Raw genomic sequence first — 26,966 nt, 5'->3', positions numbered from 1 at the left:
AAGGCAAGAAAACGCTTTTGGTTGGACTATATGCTCCTAATCAACAACAAGGAGATTTTTACAGTTTATTACACAGCAAGATTATTCAGTGGGATTATAAATCTTGTATTTTGATGGGAGACTGGAACAACGTTTTGGATGTACAAATGGACAAGGGTTTTTTTTAAAAGCACCCCAAGTCATGCTAAACTGCCTAAATCTTTTTTTGAGATGAAGGATGACTTTGAATTGCGAGACATTTGGAGCGAAAGGAATTTCCAAGGAAAGGACTATACTTTTTTCTCCGACAGGCATCAATCTTTCTCCAGGATTGACTTTGTATTAATTACTAATGATTTTTTTTCTAGGATTAAGAAGATCAAGATTTGTCCAAGAACTATGTCTGATCATAGTCCAGTATGGTTAGAGATAGAAAAAGATAATAGGGATAGACGGTCCTGGCGCTTAAATGAAAATTTGTTTAGATATCAGGAAAATGTGGAAGAGTGTAAAAAACAGATGAAGGAATTTTTTAAAATTAATATGCATAAAGGTACTTCTATTGAGATGGTTTGGGATGCTAGTAAAGCTTATATGGGCTCAGAATTTTCAAGAAGTTATTACAATGGATACTTGGGAAAAGATCTGGGTGAGAAATGTAAAATTTACACAGGCCCAAAACTTAAGAGAGAACTTTTACAAAATGTTTTATAGGTGGCACTTAGATCCTAAAAAATTACCAAGTATGTATCAGAACTGCCAGTCCAAGTGTTGGAGGTGTGGTTGTGAGGATTCAACGTATTTTCATATATGGTGGACTTGTAAAAGGGTTAAAGCTTTTTGGATTAAAATTTGGTGGAATATGCAAAAAATATTCAAGAAAAGGATAAAGTTTTGTCCGCAACTGTTTTTATTGGGTATTATCACAGATACTACCGTTGTGGACACTAAGTTGATGTTGAATTTAATTACGGCAGCGAGACCTTTAGTAGCGCAATATTGGAAGAAGGAAGAACTGCCGACTATAGAAGAATGGACTTTAAAAGTCTCCAACTTGGCGGAAATGGCAAAGATCTCAGCGTATTTGAAAGACCAATCGCAACAAAGATATATTGTGGAGTGGAGAAGATGGATTGATTATATTCAGAAAAAATATGGGACTAAAAAGTTTCACTTAGCATTTGAATAAGTAGTGGATTTATATGATGTATAATTAGCTTGTAGTTATTTTATTAAGAGTTAAAGTGCAATAGAATTTAATATTTTATTGTTGTTTGCATATTTTAGATTATGCTTGTTTGTATTTTTATACCCTGTATTTAGCTCTGGGAAGTCAGGGAGGGGGGAGGGGAGGGGAGAGTTGGGGAGGTTTGGGGAGAGGGGAAGGGTGAGGGGAGGGGTTTTGTATTCAAAAATGTACTGTAAAACTTTTCAATAAAAAAAATTAATGGAACTCTTTTTTAAAGAAAATAAGAAAGAAGATACTACAATACAAAATTTATGGGATACAGCTAAAGCATACTTCAGAGGTATAGCTACATCGCATATGGCAAGGAAAAATAAACATAGAAAACAGCAATATATATTATTAAAAAAAGAATTTGGAAAGTTAGAATCAGAATTGCAAAGGATTCCACAAAAAAAGATTTTAACAAGAGATACGGATATGATAAAACATAAATTAAATTTGTTAGATTCAGAAAAAATGGCAGAACAAATAAAAAGAGCAAAGCAGAACTTTTTTGAAAATGCCAACAAGCCGGGAAGATGGTTAGCCTATAAACTTGAAAAGCAGAAAGAAAAAAATGATACATAATTTACTGGATGGGAAAGGTTATTTACAATATAAAAATGAAGAAATAAAAAAGATAGTTAAAGAATTTTATAACGAATTGTATGATAAAAAGGAGACTTCAAGAGAGAAAACTGTAAAATACTTGAAAGGCAGTAATCTTCCGAAGATTTCAGAAACATTTAAAAATATGTTAGATGAAGGAGTTACAATGATGGAAATAACAGGGGCTATAAAGAGACAAAAAAATGGAAACACTCCTGGTCCAGATGGACTTCCGGCAGAGTTATACAAAAGTTTACAAGAGATATTAAGTGACCCATTGAAAGATGTTTGTAATGGACTTCTACTAGAAGCTAAAATGCCGATGACATGGATTGAAGCAAATATTACTTTAATACCAAAAGATGACTCAGACTTGACCCAGATCAAGAATTATAGACCGATCTCATTGCTTAATGTGGATTATAAAATTTTTACTTCAATAATGGCAGAGAGACTGACAAACTATTTGGTCGAATTTATACACTCGGATCAAAACGGCTTTTTACCAAAGAGATAAATCAAAAACAATGTAAGAATAATAATAGATGTATTGGAATACTATGAACTACATCCAGGGAAACAAATGGCATTAATATTTTTAGATGCTCAAAAGGCATTTGATAATCTTTCATGGCAGTTTTTGATTCATCAATTACAAATAATGGACTTTGGACAGAATTTTATAAATATGGTTAAAACAATATATAATAAACAAACAGCCAAAGTGATTGTGAATGGAGATAGTAGTGAGAGCTTTGAAATAAGGAAAGGCACAAGGCAAGGATGCCCTCTATCCCTTCTGTTATTCATTTTCACTTTGGAAGTTTTAAATTGAAATATAAGACAAGATACAGAAATTAGAGGTTTGGAGATAAAGGGTGAAACATATAAATTACAAGCATTTGCTGATGATTTGGTATCTATTTTGGAAGATCCCTTGGAGATGATTCCAAAATTGTGGGGGAAATTAGAACAATATGGTGAAGTAGCGGGATTAAAAATTAATAAAAATAGTTAAAAATTTTACGGATAAGCAAAAAAGTCGAGTGTCAGAAGTGACAGAGGTACAGATAGTGAAAAAGGTAAAATATTTGGGTATATATCTATCAGCTAAGTGCTCAACATTAAAAGAAGATAATTATATAAGGTTATTGAAACAAATAAAGTTAGACTTGGAAAATGGAAGAATTTAAAATTGTCACTTTTAGGAAGGATAGCTACAGTTAAAATGAATATATTGCCTAAGATTTTATTTCTGTTTCGGACAATTCCAATAAAACTTGGGGAAAATTTTCTTCAAGAGTTCTTTAGTTTAGAAGTTTATATGGCAAGGAAAAAACGCTAGAATAAAGATAAAAACTTTGGAAGATACTAAGGAAAATGGAGGCTTTGGGTTACCTAAGTGGGCTTTGTACTATCAAGCATCGCTATTAACATGGGTGAAAGAATAGATAATGCTTAGGAATAAAAGGTTGTTATATTTGGAGGAACATGATTTACAGTTGGGATGGCACGCGTTTTTGTGGTATGGGAAAAACAAAATTCATGGATATTTTCAAAATCACTGTATTAGAAATGCTTTGATAACAGTATGGAGAAAAATTAAAATTAAAATATATGTAAAAATTCCAGGGTGGTTATCAACAATTGAAGCTTTTTCACACGTAAACCTGTTAGATTTTGAAAAAACTTGGACGGATAGAGACATTTTAAATATTGATGGGACATTAAAATCGAAACAAGAGCTGGAACATCAGGGCATCAACATGTCATGGTGGGTATGCTTACAAATACAAAATAGATATGAAAAAGATATGAAAATGTATGGATTTTATAAAGAACAAACGTGTTTGATAAGATATTATTAACTTCTGATGAGAAATTAATTAAAAATTGTATAACTTTTTGTTAACCTTAGAGATGGAAAGTGAACAAATTAAAGGGACAATGACAAGGTGGCCGGAAAACTTTGGTTATAATATAGAATTAAAAGAATGGGAAAAATTGTGGGAGAGAAATTATAAATTGACAATGTCAACTGCGTATAAAGAAAATTTGTATAAAATGTTTTATAGATGGCATTTACCTCCAGCTAGATTAGCAAAAATGTTTAAAAATGTATCAGGCAAATGCTGGAAATGTAAACATAACTTAAAAAGGTAAAGGTTCCCCCGCACATGCATGCTAGTTGTTTCCAACTCTAGGGGCCAGTGCTCATCTCCGTTTCAAAGCCGAAGAGCCAGCATTTGTCCGAGGACGTCTCCATGGTCATGTGGCCGGCATGACTAGATGCTAAAGGTGCATGGAACGCTGTTACTTAGGTACATACTATCATAATTGGTGGACATGTGATAAGGTAAAGGCTTATTGGAAAAAATACATGCTTGGCTAGAAAAAATATTAGGAGAACATGTAGCATTTAATCCTGAATTTTTTTATTAGGTACAGTACCAGAAAAGACTAACAAACAAAATATATACTTGGTTTTACATATTGTAACTGCAGCAAGAAAAAGATATGCGCAATGCTGAAAAAATGAACAAATACCGTCAGAAGAAGAGGTAATAAAGAAAATATTGGAATGTGCAGAGATGGATAGATTGACTATGAGACTAAAAGACAAAGAAGAATAAGAATATTATCAAAGCTGGAATTTATTTTATAAATGGTTAGAAGAGAGAAACAAAGAGTAGGACCTGACTATGTATTAGCGTGTTATGAACCCAGTTCGCATGTTGTTTGAAAAACTAATATATGTATGTAGAGATTAAAAAATAACAATAAAAAACTTTTTTAAAAAAAGAAAAAGGAAGAAAAAGGAAGCTAGGAAAAACAACTGGACACAACTCATTCAAGCAATCAAATACAAAGACTCAGTCTCAATCTGGAATATCATATCGCATCAAGCTCCCAAAGCAACAGTCCATCATCCATGGTGGGCTGTCATATCCCCTCAGGGACCTGGGAGGCATACTTTCATGAATTCTACCTAGAAACCTCTGTTGGAAGTGGATGCCTTAGATAAACTATAGAAAATCTGCCAGTCTGGACATCAGTGACAGTGATAGAGATCAATAATCTTGTTGCTAAACATAAGAAGACCTAATCTAGAGACCATTAAAAACAACTAGGACTTCTGGGTTTCCACTCTGGCCTCACTCTTTACTTGCATTGGCACCTATGGACAGTCCCCTGCTAATTATAGACTTATCAGCCTCCTCAACGCAATCATCAAATTCTATGCAAGATACCATTACATTACCATGGAAATTCCAGGACTGGCTGATAAAAAGAAACATTTTCAGAGAAGCAAGACAGTTTTAAGGAAGGCCAATCCAGCATTGATCAGAATTTAGCATTCTCACATCTCATTGAAAAATTACTCCTTCCACAGCACTTTCAAGGTTCAAAGACTCAAAGCAGCTTTTGATTCCATATCCCAAGCTAAACTATGGGAAAAACTGGAAGCCTCCTTGATTGACCAAGGTTTACTTCAGCTAATACATATGATTTGGACCAGATTAAAGTATGAATGACCTACTGAATATTGGTCCAAATTACCCCTTTTTTGCCCTTGGTCTTGCCCCATTAACTATGAGGGATGATTTTCAATCCATATGGGAAAAGGCAGTAACAGTAAAATCTCATCCACTGATTGCCTTCCAAGTCTTCTTCATAGCATGGCTATGATTAGTCCAAAAGACTCATTAAAACAGAGTATAACAGACACAGAGCACCAATTGGATACAGTTGATTCCAAATCTTTACTGCCAATCAATCCAACAGATACTCTGCCTCTGTGTGATATACTGAACTACAGTATACACAAAGTATCTAATCACCATAGGGTCTTTACTCTGGCACAATGTCATGCCCTCCCATCACCTATCCTTCAAGGATAGGAAGATTCCCTACCTGGAGAGACACAAACAAACAACAAAGCATATGATTCTCCAGTGCCAGAGATATTCGCATTGTTCATCTCAACATTATTGCATAAATACCAGGACACATAGGACGATCCTATACCTCACTGTTGCTTTCCGATATTAACCCTGCTGTTAACATATAATGTTCCTAGTTTCTGTGCAGCAAGGTTTAAAAACTGTCAGATGATCTGTGCCATAAACTAGTCTTAATACGCATCTAGTTTGTCATACCAGAGTGCTCTGAATTGTAATAGATTTAGTATGCCACATAATTTTATGTTCTTATACATCCATCTAATGCATCTATCACTTCTTTTAGATTCCTTTTAAACTTCTCATTGTGTGTGGATAGGTGGGTATGAATGGTATGGGTATGTATATGCATGTATTTGTATATGTGCATGTGTGCGTATAAACACAAACACACACACACGATACTTTTTAACTTCATATTTTTTTAAAATATATATGCTTTAACAATATCTTTGAGCAATAAATCCAGAGGTTAATTTTTAAAAGTGTCTACTCTATAGATAGACTTTGTGTAAAAGAAACAAGTTTTACCTGACAGGATTGAGACTGATTTGAACATGGATTTTAATATGACCTGCTGCAAGAATGAATGAAAAAGATTTTATTTTAAATCCGTACCCCAACCGTCATGGCTCAATTTGCAAACCCAGTTCACAGCCAGACAAGAAGCAATGGGGGAATGGTATGGGTTGGAATTCAAGGGAGGGGGTAATAGAATGCAAGAACACAGACTTGGGGGAGAGACATACCAACATTCCAAGGTCACCGGCTGGGAAAGTTCACCAGAGTTTGTTCCCTAAACAAACTGAACATAATTGATTGGATGGAGTAAAGTGACAATGGGAGGGCCAGGGAAAGGGGGAAATGTTTAATTATGCTATGCATATGCAAAAACATTAGAATTGGCTTCACTACTTCCATATCCATGACAGGTCAGTAAATTATACTCTTGGAAACAAAAATTGGCCCAGGAGTCTTTATTTGCTGCATGCAGTGAATGAGATGGTTGACATTAAGCTAATTCTCACAGTAATAACATGCTAGGAGGTTTGAGTAACTGTCAGAACCCATTTCTTTAGTGGGGGCCCTTTTTCTTTCCCTTTCCTTTCTATGGGTTCTGCCAAACTCCTGGGGGGATGTGGGAGGCTTTTGGGGGATTGTATGTATAGTGAGTGGCCTTTCGCTTAACTGCTACAATGTATCCTCTCCACTTTTTCTATCTCCTTGTTCTTTGAACTATTCTCCCCTTGATGCCAACCTGGGGTGAGAAAGGAATGTGCCTCCAGCCATCTGGCTTATGTCTCACTGTGGAAGGGAAGGTGCAAAGACCTAACAATGTTTTTATAACATTGGCAACAGAGTCTTATCAGCCTCAATCCACAGCAGACTTAACACGTGGGGATTGACCCGTTTGAATTGACCAGATGCCTGCTGTCAACTTCTCCTAATAAAAGTTCCTTTTGGGATGAATCTGTTCCAAGAGTTCTGCTTTCTTGGGAAAAGGTTTTGACATGGGTCCTTACAGTAATGATGTCGTCTACACAGAAAGACTTAAAAGGAGAAGAAGAGGTCAGGAGAACATCTAGCAAGAAGCACCAGTGTCATCCCAGAGCAGAGCAGGTGCCCAATTAGCTGGAGCATGGCCAAAAGCAAAAGCCAGGAAGCCAATGCAGCAACCCATGATAGTTAAAGAACAGCCAGGAGATGCCTCATCCCAGGGGCTGAAGATCTGGTGGTTGGCAAGGATGGGGAAGTTGGCAGAAGCCAAGGAGTCCCCCAGGGTTCAACAGGGTTCAAGAGAGCTGATGGAAGATTTGGCAAGCAGCAGAATGAGATGACCCCACTAAGTGAAAACTTCCGATCAGCACCCCTAGCCCGACTATGGAACAGTTAAAAGGGGTGGAGGTTTGTGTAGTAGCAAAGCAAATCATTAGGGACAACCACCCCCTCTGTAGTAACTCTTGCTGCTACTCTTCCTCCTCCTCTCCAGCCAGCAGTCCCAGCCCCACCAGCAGCCACCGGGAGATTTTACTCTACCCCAGAGATTTTACTTGGTCTGTGAGGAGCATCAGCACCACCACCCCGTCATGGCTTGCTTCAACAGGCACATGAACACCTAGTACACTTCTTGGCTCAGGCTTGGCACATGGAATGCTACCGAGTGATGTACCCGGACAATGTGACCTGGGTTCATGCTATTGCCTCCAATCTGGAGGCCACCTCGAAATGGCTGGTGTTGCTGCATGATAAGGATGCTCTGGAGCTGATTGACCTCAATGCCTTTATGCAGGCCATGGTGGCACAGTGCTTAGAGTGCAGTACGGCAGGTTACTTCTGCTGACTACTGGTTACCCGCAGTTCAGCAGTTCAATTCTCACCGGCTGAAGGTTGACTCAGCCTTCCATCCTTCCAAGGTGGTTAAAATGAGGACCCAGATTGTTGTGGCAATATGCTGACTCTGTAAATCACTTAGAGAGGGCTGTAAAGCACTGTGAAGTGGTAGATAAGTCTAAGTCTTATTGCTATTGCTATTATTAAATGAGAGTACTTTAAGAACCCAAGTTGTGCAGATACCTACATCCGTGCTTTGAAGCAGAAGGAATGACTGGTGACAAAATACATCCAAGACTTCCATTGACTCACCAGTCACCTAGGGGACTGGCCTGAGTGCCTACTGGCCACTCACTTCAGAGGGGGACTGAATAAGGAGTTATACCACACCTGCCTGTCCCGAGGGCGGCCATGAACCCTGAGGGCATGGTATCATGTAGCCAGTGTGACAGAGATCAGTCTAATGGAGTTTAACAAGTACACAGGACAGAAGAGTTCCAGCCACTGCCCAGCTTAAGAGGCAAGGAGTTCCGAGAGGGGGAAGAGGGGATGAGTCCACTATCAAAATGGGAAAAGTAGAGTTCATAGAGTTCATCATTCCATCCAACAAGGAAGGAACTGCAACCCCTACCAAGATGGGCCCTGTCATGTATGAGAGCAACAGTTAAGGAGAAGATGGTAAGTCAGGGGTGTCAAACTGCCAGCCCGCAAGCTGAATGTGTCATGTGGAAGCTGCATCCACCCTATTGCAAGCAATGGCTAAACAGCCCTGATACGTCGCACAATGTCACGTGTGTTAGGCATATGGTGTTAGCCTACAATGTTGGGTTGAAAATATATTAACCATAATGCTATGGCTTTAAGATGTTAATTGGCCAATGGGTGTGTAAGTGTTCTCATGGCCATAAGAGGAAGCTAGGAACGTAGCTTCTCTCTCTCTCTGAATTCACTGATATCTACTGTTACTGTTTTTGCATTGCTGTTGGTTTACTACTGTTGTAACCTGAACTGTGTATTGACCTCTGGACCAGTAAGAAGACTTTGTAGTTTTGGATTACTCTTTGGACTGTTGCTATTATTTATGACCTGGACTGTTTATTTTTTGACTGTGCATTTTTGTTTTTACACCACCCTCAAAGTAAAATACTTTTTGTTTTTATAACTCAGTGTATTCTTGTGTGACTTTTACTGCTCTCAGTGCCATTCCTTGTCTGTGCAACTCTTTGGTAGCACAAGGAGACCTCTGCACAACAAATTCCTTAACACTGGTTATGGGCCCAGGCCTGTACTGAGAGTTAGTACACACAGTTTTCCTAGCTGAGTTTGTGTTAGCTTTTTGGTGTAAAATGGCACAGGAACTGTTGTCAGGCATCTCCTGGATAACCCGGTTGGATGGGACAAACTATGTTTCCTGGTCCACTAAATGCTGCTTGCTTTTGCGCAAGGAAGGACTATGGACTGTTGTAAATAACCCACCAGATACTACTGCTTGGGATCCAGATGATGAAGAGGATGCAAAGAAGTTAGACAACTTTAAACGTAGCAATGAGAAAGCTCTTTGCATTATTGGACTAACACTGAATGACCAGCAGCTTGTCCATATTTGTGGTGAGGAGTCTGCTGCTAGGTGTTGGGGCGTTTTGCGAAGGCTTTATGTTCGTGACAGTGTGGGTGCACATATACACCTTACACGTAAGCTGTTTAGGGCTCGTCTGCAGAAGGATGGAGATATGCTGACCCATTTAAATTACATGAAGGCAACTTTTCAAGAGCTTCATGAAAAGGAGCTGATTTTTTCAGAGTTGCATCAGGTCTACATTATTCTGTCATCTTTGGATGAGAGTTATGATGGGTATGTTTCTTCTTTGGAAGTCCTGACCAGAGAGGAACTGACATTGACTAACATTACTGGGAGACTGCTGGAAGAGTCCAGAAGGAGGCGTGACAGAGACCAGCTGAGAGAGACACAGCCACGAGAGAAGCAGCCATTCTCCACTGCTTACAATGTCAAGAAATGTTATTCTTGTGGGGCTAGAGGGCATATAGCCAAATTCTGTAGAAAGGGTAGAAAGCAGAATGTGAATAGCAGTGGGAAGGCTAAGAAGAGCATTGGTTTGGCTATTTCTGGTGAGACAACATCCAGAAATAATGAATTGTGGGTTGTTGATAGTGGGGCTTCACAATGCATTACTAAAGAGAAAACGAGGTTTGTTAATATGAAAAACAGCAACCAATATGTTTCACTGGCAAATGGTTGGAGGATGAAGGCCTCTGGTGAAGGTAATTCCTATTGTCCATGCATTGATGAACAGTTACCTATGTTATATATACCTAAACTAAGATTCAACCTGTTATCTGTAAGGGAATTGGTTAAAGTTGGGTTTGTGGTAATATTCAGAGGGGAGCAATGCACTATTGAGAGGAATGGAACCTGTGTAACTGCTAATTTGAAAAATGGTTTATTCGTTCTCACAAGTAACCAGGTTAGTACAGTTAAAGCTAACTCGATATGTGAGAACAAGAAGCCACATGATGAGTGTATACATTTATTGCATAGGCGGTTAGGGCATGTAAACTTTAACTCACTACGTAAAACAGTTGAGTTAGTAGGAATTAAACTGAAGCCATGTAGTAAGTATTTGAACTGCAATGCCTGTAATCAGGAAAAGAGTAAGGCAACTCCTGCAAACGGGTTAAACGGTTTCAAAACAACTGTTCCTTTGGAAGTTGTGTTTACGGATTTAATTGGACCCATGAAACCAAGTTTAGGAGGGTCATGTTATATTCTAAGTATACTGGACCACTACTCTTGTTATGGTTTTTGTTATCTGCTTAAGTCAAAGGCAGACACTTTCCAACAATTTGCAAACTGGCTGAAGTTTGTGGAGAGAAAAACAAAGAGAAAGGTTCAGTGCATAATTACTGATAATGGTACTGAATTTACAAATAAGCATTTTGGGATAGGTTAGAGCAAGAAACTGTTAATACTGATCCTCTAGTGTTTGAGGACTCCTCTGATAACGTAACTAGTAATGATAATACATCTCCTGTAAATATAAAAGATGAAGAGGAGATAGGGGAGATAAAAGATGAATCAGAGTCAGAGGAAGGAAAGGAGTCAGAAACTCAAAGCCCTGTAATTCCTTGGCGTTCAACGCACATCAGACGTCCACCTGATCGCTATGTACAGAACTGCTAGTGTACAAACAATTATTGTTAGATATGGGTTTAAATGTAAATGATCCATTCATTGTGTATGAGGACAATCAAGCTGCAATAAAGATGGCTAATAATGCTGCAGTAAGAACAAGATCTAAATATACTGATCTTCGTTATTTGAATGTCAGACAATGTGTCAAGGATAAATTAATACAGCTAGAATATTGTTCATCTGATGTAAATATTGCAGACCATTTTACGAAGGTACAAAGTGCTGTGAAACACAATGCTAATTGTGAAAGAATGTGCATAAGATTGTAAGAGTTATATATTATTCTACCCAAAGGGGAGAATGTTAGGCATATGGTATTAGCCTACAATGTTGGGTTGAAAATATATTAACCATAATGCTATGGCTTTAAGATGTTAATTGGCCAATGGGTGTGTAAGTGTTCTCATGGCCATAAGAGGAAGCTAGGAACGTAGCTTCTCTCTCTCTCTGAATTCACTGATATCTACTGTTACTGTTTTTGCTCTGCTGTTGGTTTACTACTGTTGTAACCTGAACTGTGTATTGACCTCTGGACCGGTAAGAAGACTTTGTAGTTTTGGATTACTCTTTGGACTGTTGCTATTGTTTATGACCTGGACTGTTTATTTTTTGACTGTGCATTTTTGTTTTTACACCACCCTCAAAGTAAAATACTTTTTGTTTTTATAACTCAGTGTATTCTTGTGTGACTTTTACTGCTCTCAGTGCCATTCCTTGTCTGTGCAACTCTTTGGTAGCACAAGGAGACCTCTGCACAACAAATTCCTTAACAACGTGACATCACAAGTTAGACATGTCTGTGGGGGCATGGTATTATGTAGCCAGTGTGACAGAGATCAGTCTAATGGAGTTTAACAAGTACACAGGACAGAAGAGTTCCAGCCACTGCCCAGCTTGAGAGGCAAGGAGCTCCGAGAGGGGGAAGAGGGGATGAGTCCACTATCAAAATGGGAAAAGTAGAGTTCATAGAGTTCACCATTCCATCCAGCAAGGAAGGAACTGCAACCCCTACCAAGATGGGCCCTGTCATGTATGAGAGCAACAGTTAAGGAGAAGATGGTAAGTCAGGGGTGTCAAACTGCCAGCCCGCAAGCTGAATGTGTCACATGGAAGCTGCATCCACCCCATTGCAAGCAATGGCTAAACAGCCCTGATACATCGCACAATGTCACGTGCCGTCACGAGTTAGACATGTCTGTGGTAAGTAGTCCCATCATGCCCATCACTGCTAGGGTCAAGTTCACTATGGCTTTTTCAGAAGTAAAGGGACATTAACAGCCCTGTTGGACTTGGGCTGTATTAGCTGCCTAGTCAGCCCCCAAATGGTGGAAAAGCTAGGGATGAGGCTAAGGAAGTTGAAAAACCCCATAGCCTTTTCCCAATTACATGGTTCAATAATGGGTGGAACACTGACTGCCTGTATGACAAAGCCCGTGGAGTTAAAGGCAGAGACTCATGTATAAATCATTTGATTCATTGTATCCCCTGCGATGACAAAGGCTATGGTCTTAGGCTTAGTGTGGTGGAGAAAGTGGAACCCCTCCATTAATTGGGATGGAAATGGATGGCAATGTAGACGAAAATAACCAGCCAAGAGGCAATAGTGAAAGTGTTAAAGAGCCACCACTTCCCTGCAGTGGAAAAAGCGAAAGCAAACATCATCAATAAACTTAGGGGAAAGAGGCTGATTCCCAAAAAAGAGGTGTTCAGCCTCACATCTGTGCTATTGAAATTGTGCTCAGGGTCAAACTGCCATAGCCAAAGTTGTATTCAATAATGCCCAGGGAAATGCAGGAAGTCCGAGCATTTGTGCATAAGAACCTGGCCCAGGGCTTTATTCTGTCAGCGAAGTCATGAATGGTGGCCCCAGTACTCTTTAAAGAAAAGAAAGATGGGTCCCTTAGGTTGTGTATAGATTATCATGGGCTAAACAGTATTTACACAGAGAACGCCCTCCCCTTGATGAAGAACATGTTGGGATACCTCACAAAGGGACAGGTATTTACAAAATTGGGCTTGAGAGGGGGTGTTGTCTTACCTGAACGCCTTTTCTCAGCATGACAATGGAGAATCCACAGATGGGTTGATCTTGCCTTTCTGCCCTAGAGACTAAGTCAATCAACCTCTGCCACACCTGTCTCCTTCCGGCTAGGAATCCCCAGTCACAACGAAGGCGCAGCAGTTGATGAATATGCAAGGTGGTGGCTTAATTTTCCCTGACACAGGACCAGATGGACCCTGGGGGGGGGGAGTGGATTCTCCATTGTCATGCTGAGAAAAGGCATTCAGGTAAGACAATGCCCCTTCTCCAGCATGACAAGTGGAAAATCTACAGATGGGACATAAAAAAGCCTCACTGTTCCTGTGGGCGGGAAGACATCTGGGCCTGTGTCCCACTATCTGACACTACTCTTTGGAGAACTCTCCTGCCAAATGAAGAATCTGCTGGTGCGAACTTATCTAACTTATAATGCCTCACAAATGGAGAAGGGGACGACCACGTCGCCACCTTGCATATCTCTTCTATTGATGCCTGTGTTGCCCATGCCACTGAAGTTGCAGCACTTGGGGCGGCAAGGATTGTGCCTGGTACTCCCCCGCTATGCAAGCCCTAATCCATCTGCCTATAGTAGAGGCAGACACTTTGAAGAGGGCTGGAATGAAATGAAGAGGGCTTCAGAATTTCAAAAGGAGGCAGTCTGTTTAATATAGCAATGCAATGCTCTGCGAATGTCCAAGGTGTGCCATTTACATTCTAATTCGTGGGACGGCTCTGGGCAAAAATCTGGCAGTACAATCTCCTGTGCTCTGTGAAACAAGAGTGTTGACCTTGGGAACAAATGAGGGGCCTAAGCGTAAAACCACCCTTTCCTTGTGAAAAATACATGTCATCTCTAATAGAAAGTGCTGCCAATTCCGAGATGCGCCTAGCCGATGTGACAGCTACTAGGAAGGTGACCTTAAGTGTCAAAAACCGCAGAGATGAGGTTCTGATGGGCTCAAATGTAGATGAAGTGAGAGCCTGTAAAACCTTGGCAGATCCCAAGAGGGATATCTGTGGACCACAGGTGGCTTGGTGTTGACTGCTCCCTTGATAAAAGACCATATCATGGGATGTTGAGCCAAGGGTTCTGAGGTGCCATATGTGAGTACCATGGACAGAGCAGCAACTTGCCTATGAGTAGTGTTGGGTGTTAAGCCCTTCTTAAGCCCCTCCAGTAAGTAATCCAATATTCTTGGAACAGGAATGGTAGCCGGATCCAATTGTTGTCTCCCACATAGTTACAGAAATCCTTCCATGTGGAATCATAAATTCTATTGGTTGCAGGCTGTCTTGAAGCCTGAATCATATGAATCACACCTGATGAGTAGGTTTCTTCTGTTAGGAGTCTCCTTTCAAATGCCAGGTGGTTAGCTGGAGCCACTGAGGCTCTGGATGTTGTAGAGCCCCTTGGCTGAGGGAGATCTGATCTTGAGGTATCCTCCACAGAGGAGATATCAATAGGCCTATGAGGTAGGCATACCACGGCTGTCATGGCCAGTGGGGAGCAATGAGTATTACCTCTGCCCATTCCTGCAGTATCTTTTGGATAACTGCTTGGATCAGAGGGAGGAGGGAATGCATACAGGAGCTCTCTGGGCCATGGGCTGTGGAGGGCGTCTACCTTTTCTGCCCCTGGAGATGGGAAGCAGGAGAAGCACCTCAGGAGCTAGGAATTCACCTGGCTAGCAAACAAGTCCAGCACAGAATGACCAAACCTCTCCAATATTTCCCTGAAGAGATCTGGGTGCAGGCACCACTCAGAGTGGTCCACTGTTGCCCTGCTCAAAAAATCCACTTGGCGATTCATCTCTCCTGAGATGTGCTCCACCTTGAGGGACAAGAGGTTGGTCTCTGCCCAGGTTTCCAATAATTGAGCCTGGAGTGGGTACCCCCTTGCCTGTTGATGTGGGCTTTCGCCACAACGTTGTCCATGAGGACTAGAACGTGTTGCCTTGCCACTGTGTGGCGAAAGTGGCATAGAGCCAGATGAATAGCTCTGAGTTCCAACCAGTTTATGTTGTGCTTCAGATCTAACCGGGACCACTGACCTTGGGCCAACTGGGAGTGCAGGTGCGCTCCCCAGCTGAACAAACTGGCATCCGATGTTAGGATAAGTTAGTTGGGCTCCTTGAATAAGGTCCCCCTGTCCATTACTGGAGAGACCCACCACTGGATGGATTGCAGGGTCTGAGATGGGACCCGTCCCTTGTGGACCCATCCCTTGTGGTTGGAGGAACAGGTGCCTAGTCTCTGGAACAGGAGCAAGAACCATTGGAGGGTTCTGGAGTGGAGTTGAGCCCAAGGAACTATTGCTATGCAGGAAACCATCTTTCCTAGCAGTTGTGAAAGGATTGCCAGGGCAACTACTCACTCTCTTTGAATCTGGGAGACTAGGGATTGGATACTGTCTTGACATTCCTGAGACAAGTAAACCTCGCATCTCCTTGTGTCTATCACCGTGCCTGGGTGAAGGATGCAGTTGGAGGGAAATGTCTGGCTCTTTTGAAAATTCACCGAAAAACCATGGTCCTGGAGAGTCTTGATGGACAATGCCAGGTCTGACTGAGCCAAGTGGACTGAGGAGGATTGGATAAGGATGTCATCCAGATAACACTGGACACGCACCAGAATGGCTCTCAGATGTGCAACCAGTGCTGCCAGGACCTTTGTGAATGCTCTGGGGGCCGATGACAGGCCGAATGGTAGAGCTCTGTATTGAAAGTGGTGGCCTGCATAGCAGAATCTTAGGAATTTGCAATGCCTGGGAAGGATAGGAATGTGCAGGTAGGCCTCCATCAGATCAATTGACATCAGGTGGTCCCCCTTTCTGATGCCCGCTAAGATGGGGTGGAGCGTCTGCATCTTGAATTTTTTTTTGTATACCAAATGGGTATTTAGTTTATTTAAATCCAGGATCACTTTCCATTCTCCCGATGCCTTCAGAACGATGCACAGAATGGAATAAAAACCCCATCTTTTTTGCCCTGCTGGTACCAGTTCTATGGCCTGAATTTCCAGGAGATGACAAATTGCCTCCTTCATGAGGCATCGTTTGACTGGATTTTTGGAAGATGGGCAAGAGACAAAATGCCTCGGGAGAATGGAGTTGAACTCCAGAGTCAAGCCTAATCTTATGGTGTTGAGGACCCAGAGATGTGTAGTGATGGTCTCCCATCTGTGTGCAAAGAGGGCCAACCTGCCCCCTTTGGGAGAGGTACTCTTGTTGTCACTTGGACCATCTGAAGGGAGGGCCTCCCATGCCACAAAAGGGCTGTTTGGCCTGAAATTGCTGTCTGGGTCTTCCCCTGTTACCAGATCTGTCGAACTGACGTTCTGGTCAGGGAGGATAAGTGTGGGAGTAATGAGCAAAATCCAATCCTGTGTAGGTCGGGTGAAAGGACTACCTGTGGGCATAAGGGGTAGCTCTCCTGTCCATTCTCCTGATCAGAGGGCACATGACCTTATGCTTATCCTTATTCTTGATAAGGATTTAGTGCCTCCCCAAATAACTCCCCCCGTAAGGGGCTGAGGCCAACCTCCACTTGGATTTAGCATCCACTTGCCAGTGTCTGAGCCACAGAAGTTTGTGGGAGGTGATGTTAGAAGCTAATGCCCGGGAGGAAAATCTGGCTGTCTGCAAAGAAGAATCAGCCATGTACTCAGATGCAGCCATTAATTTATTTAGATCTTGGTGCATCCGTACCTCTTCTGGTGGGACCCTAGCCTATAATTGGCAAAGCCAGAGGAGAGAAGTTCTGGCGAAAAAAGAAGTTGATGAAGCTGACTTCACCGCCCATGCTAAATCTTGATGGGTCCTGCAGAAATTAAGCTCCACCTTCTTATCCTCACTTCAGAGCCTCCGCTATATCTTCAGATATAGCAAAAGATGAAACCAAAGGTGCTAAGGGCTCATCTACTGTGGGAACTGCTAGCACCTCTGACAGTGCTGGAGCTGCATTAAGCAACCTTTTATCAGTCCCCCCAGGGATGAAAAAGTACCTGGTGCTCCCCATTGTCTTTGGACAATGTTGAGAAAAAGGGGAGGACAGGGAATGTCCTGTTGAGTAAAGGTAGGTTCTGAAAAAACCTTACTGGTAGATGCTTGGCTGGTGGAAGGTTCCGCCTGAGAAACACTTTCAGGACCAAGTTGGGCAGTGCTCCTGGCTGTCAGAATCCATTTATATCCCATTCATAAATCTCTATCTGTATGTTCTAAAATCTTACATCCCTCACTGGATTCTGCCATTCCCAAGGAGGAGAAGAGAAGATGTTAATTGGCCATCCTTATCCATTTGTTGCAAAGGTGTTTATTCAGCCTGCCTGGAGGTGTCATCAGACCAGGGGAAGAACCTTTGAAATGAGAAGAACAAAGAAAGGGAGTGGGGGAGAGATCTGGTTTGTATCTCCGATTAGAATCTGAAAGAGAGGAAGGAAATGTCGTAAAGGCATGGAAGATCCCTTTGCCCTTGGAAGGTTTTGACACCTGAACCTTAATTGATCCGGGACAGACCAAATGGACTGAGGAGAGGGGGTTTCACTCGGGGACACTTTAAAAGTACCAACCTGTAACACAGTTTTCAGATCCTGTCTAGATTTCCCACTAACAATTATGTTTTAGTAAAAGTTCCTTTTTGGACAATTCTGTCTCCAAGAGTTCTTCTTTCCTAAGACGTGGATTGGGGTGAGGACCAGATTAAACAGGCCTAAGAAACAAGGGGGGGTCAGGAAATATGTCCTCATCTTCTGACATCCCCTGCTCTCTCTGATCCTTGTCCCCTATGAACGTCATCCTACTTCTGGAGGAATGTGAGGGGGAAACTGACCAGTGATATGCTGCAGATTCTGCCTGGGGAAGATATGACCATTGCTGTGAGATGGATATTCTGATGCTATCAACTCAGGCCAAGCTGCCTCATGCAGAGTTGAAGCTATGTCTTGGGCAATGGCCTGAGAAATCAGGAACTGCAGTTGTTCTGACAGTTCTGGCTCCTAAGCATCTGGAGGATGAAGTCCTGCTGCTGTGGGAGTGAATATGGCCTCTGGGCCCAGAGGCCTAGCTGTAGCAGGAGGAGCAGGGATCTGAAGGCCGAACCCTTCACTGGGAGGGGAAGCCAACTTCAACTGTTCTATTACAGGAAAATTGAACTGACCTGCCTCACCCACTGGGGACCAGGCACTGAGAGCAGCCGAGGGAGAAGGCGCTTGGTGAGGGCCAAAAACCAATGCCTCCATAGAAACAGAAGTACTTTGACCAACCTTTGAATCCTTCCTTTGCCTTGCAGCTTTGGACAATTGCCTTTCCAATGCCTGATGTCTTTCCAAGACCTGTTGCCAGAGATAGTTCTGGATTTGAGCTTCCCAGCAGCCTCCTGCTTAGCTAATTTGAGCTTCTTGCATCTGGGCAAACTGCTGGAGGCACCTTGTACCTGAGCTCCTGTAGATTCATCTGTCATTATGACACGAGAGATATCCTGGAAATGGCAATCACAACGCATTTACAAAAGTGAGGAGAACTCAATAGTAAGGAGCTAAGTTGTGGTTAGAAGTGGTGGTGACACAACCAATGTAATGGGATATCCAGCACACACACAATCATGGAGGTGGCAGCAAGACCAACTTAATGGTACGGCCAGCACACGTTAAGTCCTGCTGGTGGCACCAAGACCAACTTAATGATATGGTCAGCACACTCCAATAATCGGTTGGTGGTGGCAAGACCAAGTTAATGGAATAGCCAGCACACTATAAGCAGTAACACTGCTAAGAAAATGGAGGTAGTTAAGGCACGCACTCAGCCACGCCCTGAAGCCTTGGAAATGTCTGATCGATTGCATACCTCCGTAAAAGCAATGAGGATGGAGGCTGTTGCAGTTTTGTGATTATAATGAGAGCAGCCTGAAAGTACCTTGAAGAAAGTGATTTCATCCATTTAAATGGCCTGGGAAATGATTGTGCAGTTTGCAAAATGGCATTTTCAAAATGGCAGCCACCAGTAAAACGACCTCCTGCTCTGACACCAGATGCAATTAACTGCTTGTAGCAGTATATTCAATGGCTGGGGAAAGAAGGCTGCTGTCTGGATGTTCCCAATTAAATCTATTTGCTGCTAACTTGCCCTCGCTGGAAGGAAGGATCCCCCCCTTGGGAACAAATAAAGCGGCACCCAAAATGGTGACCACTACACTCGTTGTTTGTGTAGAATCTAAAAATACCTTGAGGCTTCAGCCGAAGCCTACAACCCACAGCGGTTTAAATATCACCACTGATATCAGCGTAGAGAAAAGTAAGGGGAGGGAGGATACAAGCTGAAAAGAATCCAATGGTGTTGCCTTCTGCAAGAGCCAACCTAAACCACGTCTCTCTCGGGCTAAGACTAAGTCATGACTGGGGATTCCTAGCCGGAAGGAGAGGGGCATGGCGAAGGTTGATTGACTTAGTCTCTAGGGCAGAAAGGCAAGATCAACCCATCTGTGGATTCTCCACTCATCATGCTGGAGAAAGGCATATTACTGAGAGAGGATCAGGAAGGGTGATGAATGGAAGATGACATTCAACTGGGCTGTTACCAGTTCTGAATGATGCTGTTTGGACTGCATGGGGCCCTGGCCATCTTCATGCAACTAATAAATGAGGTCCTGCATGAACATCTGTTCTTGCAACACATGTACTGGCTGCATGACACTCCCAAGCACATAATAACAAATCCACTTTAACCTTTTGTGTGAATTCCTGAATCTATTAGGCTTTTCCCAGAGTCTTAGCTCTGCCTATCATCCATATGTTTTTTACTTGTCCTTTTTGTCTGAGTTTATCAGAGAGATCTTTGTGCAACTTCTTAGATTTTTCTTTTCAGTGGTATTGTTCTGGGTTGGGCATATTTTTCAGAGTTTCCCAAGCTTCTTGAGTTGCTTTCCATTTTAGGATTTTCATCCAAGGTCTCTTTCCCAAGAAATCAGCTCTTTTAAAGTCTAAGACACTGGTATCATTATCTTCTATTGCTTGGGTTTGCATTATATTGAATTCCAGTACGACATGATCAATCTCACCAAAGTTCCTGCAGTTTCAACTCCCTCTATCACTTCTTCCCTGTTCAGGAAACTTAAGTCCAGAGTGGCTGTCTCTCTAGTTAGTCTTCCAGTTGATATCAGAGTAATTGAAGTCTCCAATCACTATTGTAGTGTGTTTCCTACATATATTTGTTAGTTGGGTAGCAAAAAGTATATCTATTTTTTTCTGTTTGGTTGGGTGGCCTGTAGTATACACCTACGTATGGCAATGTCATTCTTTTTTTATGTTAACCCATATGCATTCTAGAAGATTTTCGTCTTTGGTCTTGTGCATTTCTGTAGCAATATAGTGGTCTTTTACATAGAGTACAACTCCACTTCCTCTTTTATGGGGTCTGCTGTTGTTTTTTTAAACAGTTTATATCCTTCTATCAGTATGTTCCAGTCATGGGTTTGATCCCACCAAGTTTCAATAATTCCAATTATATCATATATATCATATCATGTATTAGTAATTCAAGTTCACCCTGTTTGTTCTCCAAACTCTGAGCATTCAAGATCTTCAAGAAAGAAGTTAATAAAATGAGGGCATTTGCTGATGATCTGGTTATATTCCTGCAAGATCCAAAAATACAATATAGAATATTTGATGAGGAAGTTAAATGAATTTGGGGCTTTAGCAGGTTTTAAAATAAACAAACAGAAAACAACATGCTGACTAAGAATATGTCATCTCAGGATAATGATATTGTGATTAAAATATCATGTTTTAAAGTTGAGAAAAGGGTGAAATATTTGGGGATTAGAGCCCTCAGCCAGGCCACTCCCACCTGGTCACGACGGAGACCCAGCTGTGTGAGCCTGACAGTGTGGATGAAGATGACCCACAGCTGGCCCTGTTCAAGGACACCCGATGCAAGAGGCAGTCAATCAGGAGTAAACAGAGGAAGGCAATGGGGCACCTCGGAAGGAGGCAGAGAGAAGCCATGCCCTGAACTGTATAAAATGGAACCATCTTCCGGTAGAGCTTATGGAACCATCTTCCGGTAGAGCTCCGGATGGCGCCCGACCTCCGCTCCTTCCGGCGCGACCTTAAAACCCATCTCTTTAAGGAAGCGGGCCTGGCCTGATGGGATGGGGTGGGTTTGTTATTATGACTTTAATTTTAAATTTGTACTATGGGCATTGTTTAATCATGTTTTAATAATTTTAACTTTTGTATCTGTCTTTTACGTATTGCCCTGTTAACCGCCCTGAGTCTCTTGAGAGAAGGGCGGTATATAAATTAAATAAATAAATAAATAAATAAATAAATAAATAAATAAATAAATAAATAAATAAATAAAAGGGGAATGTGTGGGAGGGCTGGTTTGCTGAAGGCAACCGCTTGAATAGTTCCTGTTTCATGGTTGGTGTATTGTTTTGCTCTGTTTTATGTTAATAAATTTGGCAGGCTTTATTCCAGCCTCTTGCTGTTTGTAAAGGAGTTGTCCCTGCTTTTTCTGCAGGGCCGGTAGCAGGCTGGTACAGAACAGGGATTTTATTTCCTTCCAAGAACTGGCACCATGTAAGTAAAGCCCATCTCACTGAATATGCCACTTTTTCCCACACGGGCCAACATTGTTCTGTCTCCATGAGTTTCCTGGATGTATATGCACATGGTTGCAATGCCCCCTCATCATTTTCCTGTAACAATACGGCTCCCACCTCTACATCGCTAGCATCTGCCTGTATTACAAAAGGTTTATTGGGATCTGGGTGTCTCAGGACAGGTTCAGCAGAAACAAATCTCTTTAGCCTCTCAAATGCTGCTTCACATTCCATTGTCCACTTCAGAAGCTGGATGGGTTTCACTGGGGACCCCCCCCTTCATTTTCAACAAGTTTGTGAAGGGTAGGGCTATTTGGGCAAATGAAGGGATGAATTGGCGATAGAAATTTGCAAATCCCAGGAAACTTTGCAATTGCTTCCGTGTGCGGGGGGGATGCCCATTCTAATACTGCCCTGACTTTCTCAGGGTCCATTTCGATGCCCTCTGGGGATATGTGATATCCCAGGTAGTCATTTTTTTCCTGGTGGAATTCACATTTCGATAGTTTAGCATATAAGTGGGCAGCCCGCAACTTTTTCAGGACTGCTCTGACTAGGTTGATATGTTCCTCTTTGGTCTCAGTGAAGATAAGGATATCATGTAGGTAAACCAGGACCCCCTTATATAGGTGCTCTTTTAGCACATCGTAAATTAATTGCATAAAGACTGTGGAGACCCCTTGCAGTCCAAATGGCAGTACTTTGAACTGGTAGCAACCCATTGGGCAATTGAATGCAGTCTTCCATTCATCTCCTTCCTTAATCCTAATGCGCTAATATGCTTCTTTCAGGTCTAGTTTGGTAAAAATCCTTCCTTTCGATAGCTGGGATAGCATATCCTTCATTGGGGTAGGGGATACAGATTACATTCACTAATTGCATTAAGGGGGCGGTAATCAACAACCAAGCGAAAAGAACCGTCCTTCTTTTCTCTGAACAGAACCGGGGCGGCCACTTTCAGTTTGGCAAGCTCAATAAATACTCTTTCTAAGTTTTTCTTTATGAATCTTTCCATCTCCGCCATTTCCTTTGGGCTCATGGCATACATCCTGGGCTTTGGGAGTTTTGCCCTGGGTTTGAATTCTATAGTGCAGTCTGTGGGGTGGTGGTGGGGAAGCTCATCTGCCCGTTCCTCACTGAAAACTTCAGCAAGGTCACTGTATTACTCCGGTATTTCTAGTAACCCCTTCTCTTCCCCCACCGATGCTGACTCCTCTCTTTGGGTTGAGGGGATGCTTTGGGGTTTTAAGCTCCTAGGCTCCCCCTCTGGGAAATTGAGTTCTGCTGTCCTCCAATTTATACCGGGGTTCCATTTCTTCAGCCATTCCAGTCCTAAAATCATTGGGCATTTCATGCCTGGGGCCACTACATATGTTATGTCTTCCTCATGAGACCCCAGGGATAGGTGAATTGGTAAAGTGGCTAGGGTAGCTGCCCCCTCTGCTATTGACCCATCTAATTGGCTAAAGGAGATTGGTTGTTTTAGTCTCCTCACTGGGATGCTCAATCTCCCCACCAGCATTGGGCTGATGAGGCAGCGGGTGCAACCAGAGTCTATTAGGGCTTTTACTTTGACGGCTTCAGGCATAGAGGAAGCTAATATAGTCACTGTCTTAAGAATGGGTGGAATGGATCCACTTACCAAAGGTTCTCCCTCTGAGCTGTCTTCCGAGGGTCCACCACCCCTGCAGTGTAGGCCGGAATCCAATCCCAGTTCTTAGCAGGGGTTGTGGACTCTACAGCCTCTGTCCTCTTTGTGGAAGATTCTTTTGGGTTGCTTTGGGGCTTCCCTAGTTTCTTGGAGGGTGATGCCTCTGATTTATGCTGGGGGGGGGTTGAGCGGCATTCTGCGGTGCGGTCACCCTCTCTCCCACATTTGAAACATCCTGTTGATTTTTTAGCTGTGGATGGTGGGTTTTCCCCCTCGCGTGTTTGCTCGGTTGGCGGGCAGGACCATGGTTTCCCCCAGTGATGCCTCTTCACTAGGTCTATCTCTGCCTCCTCTGTCAAGACATACCAGTTGTCGAGATGGTGTGGGTCTCCTCGAGGCAGGCAAGCATCATACAGCTCAAAGTTTACCCCGTATTTGAAATGGCTAAGGAGGTTATCTTCTGGCCAGTTCAGCTTGCTGGCAATGGCTCAGAATTCTTGGGTATATTCAGCCACCGCCCGTCTGCCCTGCCTGACTGTTTTGATTCTCTCCCGGGTCTTACAATCAGCCAAAGGATCCTCGAACTGCCTCCTCAAGGATGACATGAATCGGTTGAAGTCGTTGAATTCTGCGGCGTTGGAGTCATGTAGGTTCACCACCCAGTCTGCAGCCAGTCCATCCAGGACGGATTGTACGATACTGATGCGGGCTTTGTCACTGGGGATGTCCCATCCATATTCTTCCATATAGCTGAGGACTTAGGTAGGAAAAACCCCAGGCGTGGTGGCTCACCCCTGAATTTTGCTTCCAGGGGTGAAAGACTTTGAATGGATTGTTGTCTGCGCGGTATTGCCCCTCATCCTGATCCCCATCTGTGGTTCTGGGTGGGTATTACTGAGGCAGCAACTCCTGTTCCAGTGGATGGCCCCGGTGTTGCAGGTACCAGATCCACCCCCACTGTCTCTCAGTTGCAGTCCCAGGTGCTGCTGTGGCTGTGGTACTCAGCTTTCTCCTCTCTTAGTGAGCTAAGGGTTTTCTTCATCAGGTCAATAGCTCTCTCTAGGACCCACTCTTCACTGACGTGCAGGGAGCTCTCCATCTCCTACCTCCATTCAGGTTGGTGGTTGCCCTGCCTTAGGGTCACTTTCTTCAATGCCTTTTCCCACTCACTTCTCCTTCCAATGCCCAGTGACCACCGCAATTTGCGGTCATGCATCTCCACCTCTTCCCCGGAGGAATCTGATGCTTCAGCTTCTGACCGTTCGTGGAGTTTTGGTTGAGGGGAAAACTCCCTTTCCATGGGGCTTTCCTCCTACCTTGCTTCATTGTTAGACATTGTATTTTTTGCAAAGTCCCCCAGTAAGGGTTTTCCTTCCAGGTTGAGTCTTACTGCAGATCCTGTCTAATGTAAGGTCCCACCCCAATCCACGTCTTAGGAAAGATGAACTCTTGGAGACAGATTCTAATTGGAGATACAAACCAGATCTCTCCCCCCTCCCTTTCTTTGTTCTCCTCAGTTCAAAGTTTATTCCCCTGGTCTGATGACACCTCCAGGCAGGCTGAATAAACATCCTTGCAACAAATGGATAAGGATGGCCAATTAACATTGTTAGCAAAGTGCTTCTTGAGTTATCAGGAACCTATACAGGCAAAAGCATACTGAGAATAGTAAGAGTCACACAGTAACCACACAGATACACTGAGTTGTAATAAACAGAAAAATACTTTACTATTAGGTGTAAAAGCAAAAACACAATCCAAATAAAAAGTCCAGGTCATACACGAATAACAACAGATAAGCAACAGCAACAGTTCAGGGAGTATCCAAAATACAATGTCTTCTTACCGGTCTGAAGGTCAAGTACACAGTTCCTAAGGTTTAACACAGTAGTAAGCAAAAACAATGAGAGCAAAGAGAGAGAGAGAAGCCACGTTCCTAGCTCCCTCTTATGGCCATTGGAAAAACTTACACACCCATTGGCCAATTAGCACCTTAAGGTTATAACATCATGGTTTATATATTTCCAACCCAACCAGGTAGGCTATAACCATATGCCTAACATTCTCCCCTTTGGGTAGGATAATATATAACTTCTTATAATCTTAGGCCAATCTTTTCACAACTAGCCTTGTGTTTAACAGCACTTTGGACCTTAGTGAAATGGTCTGCGATATTCATATCAGTTGAACAATATTCTAGTTGTATTAGTTTGTCCTTGACACATTGTCTGACATTTAAGTAACAAAGATCTGTATGTTTGGAACTTGTTCTGATGGCAGCGTTAATTGCCATCCTTATTGCAGCTTGGTTGTCCTCATATACAATAAATGGATCCTTTACAGTTAAGCCCATGTCCAACAATAACTGTTTGTACACCAGCAATTCCGTACATAAAACCAATAAACATGAAAAATCGGCTTCCATTGTAGACAGGCTTATGTGCTTCTATCTGATGGATTTCCATCCAATTATAGAATCACCCAACATTATAGCCAACCCTGAAGTTGATTTACGAGTGCTTCTATCAGAGGCAAAAACTGCATCTGCATAGGCTGTGAGAATTAACTCACAATTTAGCTCTAAATATAACGAGTAGTGAACAAAAAAGGTAAAGGTAAAGGTTCCCCCACACATGCATGCTAGTCGTTTCCGACTCTAGGGGCCAGTGCTCATCTCTGTTTCAAAGCTGAAGAGCCAGCGCTTGTCCGAGGACGTCTCCATGGTCCTGTGGGTGGCATGACTAGACGCCAAAGGTGCACAGAACGCTGTTACCTTCCCACCGTAGTGGTCCCTATTTTTCTACTTGCATTTTTACATGCTTTCGAACTGCTAGGTTGGCAGAAGCTGGGACGAGTAGCTGCTTGCCAGTGTCTGACAGTCGGTTCATTACTGTATCTTGATAATTGGTTGACACTGTAAGAAATGTCTGGTCTTGTCCAATTACTCAGATACATAAGACTACCTATTAAGGATTGGTATATAGTTTTATCAAAAACAGGACTTTCAATATTAGTGTCCTTAAAATCCAGAGCCATCAGAGTCTTTGTTGGTTTACAAAGCCCCATGTTATATCTTTTTAACAACTGAGTTATTTTACTGGCTTGTGAAACCTTGAAACCTCTATTTGTCTTTACAATATCTAGCCCCAAATAGTGGCTTATTTCCCCTATGTTTCTAATTGTAAATTTCTTTTGCAAACTTGAAATGATGTTTTGTGCTTCTTGCTCATTTTTTGTGATTATTGCAGTATCATCAGTAAACAGCAGAAGTAAAGACAATACTCCGTTATATTTTCTCCTAAACAAACATGGATCAGCATTACTGGCTACAAAACCTATCGCATCCAACTCATT

The 26,966-nt window shown here is 42.4% G+C and overlaps 1 protein-coding gene across 4 annotated transcripts in view; it reads right to left on the bottom strand.

Annotated features, from left to right (window-relative positions):
* Positions 1-26,966, bottom strand: part of GRB10 (growth factor receptor bound protein 10) — a 332,636-nt gene that overhangs the window by 277,068 nt on the left and 28,602 nt on the right. The gene's annotated exons all lie outside the window — the stretch shown is intronic.

This window comes from Vipera ursinii (genome assembly GCF_947247035.1).
Source record: "Vipera ursinii genome assembly, chromosome: Z".
Classification (NCBI taxonomy): domain Eukaryota; kingdom Metazoa; phylum Chordata; class Lepidosauria; order Squamata; family Viperidae; genus Vipera; species Vipera ursinii.
Note: the sequence above shows the minus strand (reverse complement) of the source record. Positions and strands in the feature narration are given on the sequence as shown.